Below are 5,945 nucleotides of genomic sequence, written 5' to 3' on the forward strand. Positions count from 1 at the left end.
AAGGGGAAAACAAACCAGGGCCCTGATGGGCTCATCTTTGTCTTTTAATCTTATCTTTGAAAGATTCACTTCCTGGATTCTTGCCTGAGAGCTTCATGAGCATTTCCTGGAGATGATTTACTTCTTTTTAACTCAGGGAAAAGGTGCTTTCAAAAACAAGCCAACTAGACCGTTTCCTCCCCGCAGAGCCACAGCACTCAAACCCTCCGCACCTAAAACAAACAAATAAACAAACAAAAAACAAATCTTCTAACTAATAGTTAGACTTTTAAAAGCAGGTTGGTTGCAAGCCTCCCCAGGATAATCATTTGCACCTTCCTTCAGCCACACATAATACAGACTTTATTCAGCAAATAGCAAAGTCGTTTCCCGGCGAGTCAAAGGTCACTCTTTGCTGTATTAATAGCTGCTCTGGGAGGGTCAGTGTTGTGCTATCCTACATTTTTTCCAGGGCCTGGAGATGCAATTTCCTACAATCTGCAGGCAATTTCCCACCAATTTTCTTGGGGAGCTAATAGGCTGTGACAGGAGATGGAGCTAGCAAACAGCAGGCGGCTTCAGAAAAGACAAATTGCATCTCTGCCACCTAACTGGGCAATCTAGATCGACAGAGTTTATAGCTTTGTAGTGTTATTGGGCCCCATGCTAACAGCAAATCATTCACGCTGCTCGCTGAATTTCATATTCCCTTCCTTCTGAATTTGTTATTGCCACATATCACTCTGTAGCACTTGCCCTGGAAATTGCAATAAAAGGGGGAATCATATATATATTAGTGACTTAAACATCTTCTAAATTTCTTACCAGAAATTATTAGCATTCAGTAATTTCTGTTTAAGGGTTTAGGGCTACACCAAACAGTTTTAAGTGATGGGATAGGAAAGTTGGAAAGAAAAATCAAAAAGGAATGGGTAACAGGTTGAAATCTTTGGGCGAGCAGAGAGAGACTATTTCTTCTTTCAAACAGGCCCATGTGCTTGTGCACAGTCAAATGTATTTCAACAAATAATATAAACATCTGTAAAACACGCCCACAAGGCTGCTTTATGCTTTGTCTAGACTGCTTTTTAAAAAGTTAGTAGTTTAATATAGCAGTGGAAATGCTTTTCTTGTAGGAAGGAGGACCCCGTTCCAGGGCCCGAAACTGGGCTCTTGTCTATCACTCAGAAATGAATTGTCAGAGGAGACACATGTGCTGACAAAGCAAGAGATTTTATTGGGAAAGGGCACCCGGGTGGAGAGCAGTAGGGTGAGGGAACCCAGGAGAACAGCTCTGCCATGTGGCTTACAGTCTTGGGTTTATGGTGATGGGATTAGTTTCTGGGTTGTCATTAGCCAATCATTCTGACTCAGAGTCCTTCCTCGTGGTGCACGCCTTGTTCAGCCAAGATGGATGCCAGATAGGAGAATTCTGGGAGGTGGTCAGACACGTGGTGTCTCATTTTGACCTTTCCTGAACTCTTCCAGTTGGTGGAGGCTTATTAGTTCCATGTTCCTTACCAGGATCTCCTGTTGTAAAACAACTCATGCAAATGGTTACTATGGTGCCTGGCCAGGGTGGGAGGTTTCAATCAGTGTGCTTCCCCTGACACTTTCATAGAATTAAACATAAACACCCATATTTTAATTTAAATATTTTTTTCCTTATTACTAAGTCATACAGGTTCAACCTAAAAGAGTTAGAAAAGACAAGAGAAGGAAATTAAAAGTCTGATTAGAGAAACAACTAGTTACTGTACCCACTCACACATTTTTGTTTTTATTAATTTACAAAAGACCTACTCTGTGCCAGGCGTGGCACAAAAGTGAGTGAGACCACTGCTCAGCAAATCCCTTGCTGCTGGGGATTTCATAGTCTAGCAACCAGACATGCAAACAGATAAACTGGAAGACACTTTTCCACAGCTGTCTGAATGGCACTTTTGAAGAAAGGAGGAACAGACTGCCTGCAAAAGTAAGCTGAGGTGAGAAGCAGAAAAACTCAGTTGGAGTTAAATAGTGCAGGTGGATAAACAGCAGAGAGTCAGAGTCAGCTCTGCTTTCTTAAAGTGGTTCTATTGAGAAGATCAGTATGGAAATAGGAACCAGGGTACTCTTGTCACTTGTATCTAGAGACTATCACTTGAAAAAGATACAGGGAATTCCCTGGTGGTCCAGTGTTTAGGACTCCGCACTCTCACGGCTAAGGGTCTAGGTTCCATTCCTGGTCAGGGAACTAAAATCGGATAAGCTGCCCCCCCACCCCAGAAAAAAAAATGACAGAAAGTATAAATTCTTGGACAACACAGTCTAGATTGTAATGATTAAACTGATAGCACCATAATATCAGGGTCATTACAGCCTCACCTCAGCTTAAGAAGGTTGGGACCAGCCTTAGGGTTACAGGGGCCCACACAGCAAAGGGTGTTGAGCAGAGTAAGTGCCAGAGACACAAGCAGAATTCCTAGTTAATGAATCTCATTCCTAAATGATAGTTATTGCCAAACGCTTAAGCTAGGTATGGTTTTAAAAAATATATTCCAGGGAGGCTAATTGCCAATCACTTCCTAAAGATTAGGAAGCACCTGCTCTTCACAGATCAGTAAAACTGAAGCAGAAACACCTCCCACTTCTCTGGGCTAGCTAAGGCTGGAAGGACTGTGTAGTCTCTACAAAATTTCCCAGTGCCTCCAGAAGTAGTGTTATGATGCTTTCTTTTTCAGCTCATTAGCACATCAGGTATACATAAAGGTAAGCAAAAAGAAAGACCTCTAATGGGGAAAAGGAATATTCTTTGGTGTGCAACTTTTGGGATTCTGGGATTTTCGGATTTGATTTAAGCAGAACACAGTCTATGGTACTGGAGGACAGGAAGGAGAGATTCACCAAATAGAAATCAGAAAGGTTCAAGCAAGATCTCTGCTTTAAATTGTCTCTTTCACTTGCTGATTGTGCAATTGTAAACTTCATTATCTGTGTTTGTTCCTATCCTCAAGGCTTGTTTCAATGACCATGAGCCTTAAAGACAGAATGTGTTTTTAATCTCAAGGATTCAGAGTGAGCCCATAATAATCCTCCATATATACTGATTGACTTCGGCCCCTTAAATGAAATACAAGTAACCCCTTGTAGAAACCAGACATTACCCATGTGTTCCCACCAGAGAAGTTTCCAACTGAACAGGTATGAGCAAAGACCCCAGCATCTGCTAATTAGATTCTCCTGCAGAGCTAATTTTGAAACCCCCTGGGATAGTTATGGGGTGAGAAGGGTGGAATGGACACCACATGCATACCCACAGCAAATCTCTAAGGACAGCAATGATACATAGTGGAAAAAGCAAGAGAAAGGGTCTTTCATTTATAACCACACTTTACATCTTATGAGCAATAGGAACTGAACCATGCAACCTAGTCAGAACACTCTATCTCCTTATCTGTTGTAGTGCAAGCAATTGTAGAAGTCATAGGAGGTAATGCTTGTAAAACGTCCCCCCCATCCCATAATGGCCAGCACCTTGCAGTGGGGAGGCTTGGAAGAAATGGCAGCTCTTCCTTCTCCTCCTAAGCTGGCAATGGATGTTATATTCCCTGCTGCCCAAGCCATCTCAGAAGTTCAAAGCTTCTCCCAGGTCTCAAGTTTCCACAAAGATTCAGCCCAAGCACTGAGAATAGTGTTTTCTCTTCAACCTCCCTCTTTCCTACTTCTGTCATTGCACATCTCTTGGGCATAAATTTCAAATGGATAAGCCATTATGGAATATTATTGCTCCATGAGTGAATATCTTCCGTTCCTTCTTGTCATTTCTAGACATATTGTTATTGTATTAGTCACTCAGTCGTGTCTGACTCTTTGCGACCCCATGGACTGTACCCTGCCAACCTCCTCTGTTCATGGGTTTTTCCAGGCTAGAATACTGGAGTGGGTTGCCATTTCCTTCTCCAGGGGATCTTCCTGAAAATGGATTGAACCCTGGTCTCATGCATTGCAGGCAGATTCTCTACCACCTGAGCCAAACATAACAGCTTTTAATCAGATTCTGCACCAATTCTTGTATGCTACATTCACTTATCTGTTTTAGTAAGTATGAGAAAAGTGAACCCTAAAATTCATACCACTAGAACCATAAGATACAAAATGGCACCTTGTGGCTTGAAAGAGTCAAAGGGCTTGACCCAGCATTTCACTTGCTTCTTCAGGAATTAAGTAAGGAAGAGAATATAGTTCATTAAATTTTTTAGATAAGTTAAGGACTTGTCCAAGATCACACAGAATTTCATATATTCCTCAATTACAAAGTTAAAAATGTATGGAAATATTTTCATGACTTTCAGGGACTTAAATACAGTGTTCAGACCTATGACTTTTCTGAGAATACCCAAGAATTAGAAACGAACTAGGAAAGGTCACTGGTGAGACAAAAATTCCATCTTTCATTTCTGCTTAAACTTTAATACTAAATGCATATCAGTTACTGAATCTAAGAATATTTAGAAAGAAATAATGTTGAATAAAATTAGTAAGGCTTGTAATTTTTCATAATATGAATAAATGAGATAGGATTAAAAATATTTCCTACTTAAATTAAGGCTGTCCAGTGGGAAAGAAAATTAGTTTATGCTTAGTAGAAAGATACATAAAATTTTACTATAATTCAGCCCTAAGGAATTTTTTAATTACCTCAGTAATGAAAAATGTTAAAATTACTGTGAGCGTCTGTGCTGGGATCTTTCAACACCCATTCCTTAGCTTTAAACCACTTGCCATTTTAATATCTGATTTCATAAATATTACATTTCTAAAATGTTTGGCCGTTCAGAAGATCGGAGTGAATGCAAGATAACATCTAGCAATAGCTTGCACTCAACAAGGAAGGAATATCCACAAACTGTGCAGATCCAACTGAGTTTAAATGCCAGCCAGTCATTTCTTAATCAGGAGCAGTGACAAAATCACAAATTCCATTGCTGCTGTGTCTTCAGAATTAGGTCCAACAAATCAAAAATAACAACTTTCACTAGTTTGTGTGGTCTGGCAAAGGATTAAGCCAAAAAAAATAAAATATTTTCCCAATCAGCAAATGTTCCATGAATGGATTGGCCAACCACCCCCAGTTCATTTCTTTGAATTATGTCTTGCATGCAATCCCATTTTTCCAATGATCCATTAGTTAACCAGAAATACTGTACATATTTTAATGGGTTAGAAGACCTTAAGGGAATCAATACATCTCAAATGCATGCCTCAGGGGACTCTGGTTTATTGCATAGAAGATAATTCTTTTCTGAAAAGGAGCAAGCTTCATTTGAAATTAAGATTTGGAGATCATAAATGGAATCAATTGAGCCAGGAAGTCTTTTGTAATGTATGGCATGTGGGAGGCAAATGAACGTCTGTAGTTACACCAGGAGAGGAAGGCCAGTAGAGTGACAGAAATCTTTCCCCCTACCTGCTTCACTTCAGAACCTGTAAACAGTGTGCTTTGTGAAGGAGATGTAAAACTTTTTTCTCAGCCAATGTGCCACACTAAATGAACCAAGAAGTTCATCTGAGAGACAGAGAGAGAGAAAATAAGTATTGGTCATGTTCCAGAATATCCTGATACAGTTAACCACAAAATAAGTTATTAGCTTGTCGTAAGGGCAGCCAGTTTTTAAAGTAATGGCGTAATCCACTATGGACTGCAGCAAGGAGGTAGGACAAAGGGTGTGAAGTGAACAGATGGATTTGATTTTTAACAAATTAGACCTATGACAAGGGATATAACAAGCCATTTTTCAGTTTTCCATGCTATGGGGTAACTTCCCTTGTGACCTCTCTAACCTGCTAGCTCATTTTCCCCCTACCAGGAAGTCAGGCCTTTCTGGGAGTGAAGCCTTGTGCTTTGCGATTGTAAACTACTGCCTCTTGCTTCTATAATCAAACGAGGCACCACAGGGGACTGCCATCATAAATGCTTGATTACT

This window comes from Bison bison, unplaced genomic scaffold, assembly GCF_000754665.1.
Source record: "Bison bison bison isolate TAMUID 2011002044 unplaced genomic scaffold, Bison_UMD1.0 scf7180017864298, whole genome shotgun sequence".
In the NCBI taxonomy this organism is placed as follows: Eukaryota; Metazoa; Chordata; class Mammalia; order Artiodactyla; family Bovidae; genus Bison; species Bison bison.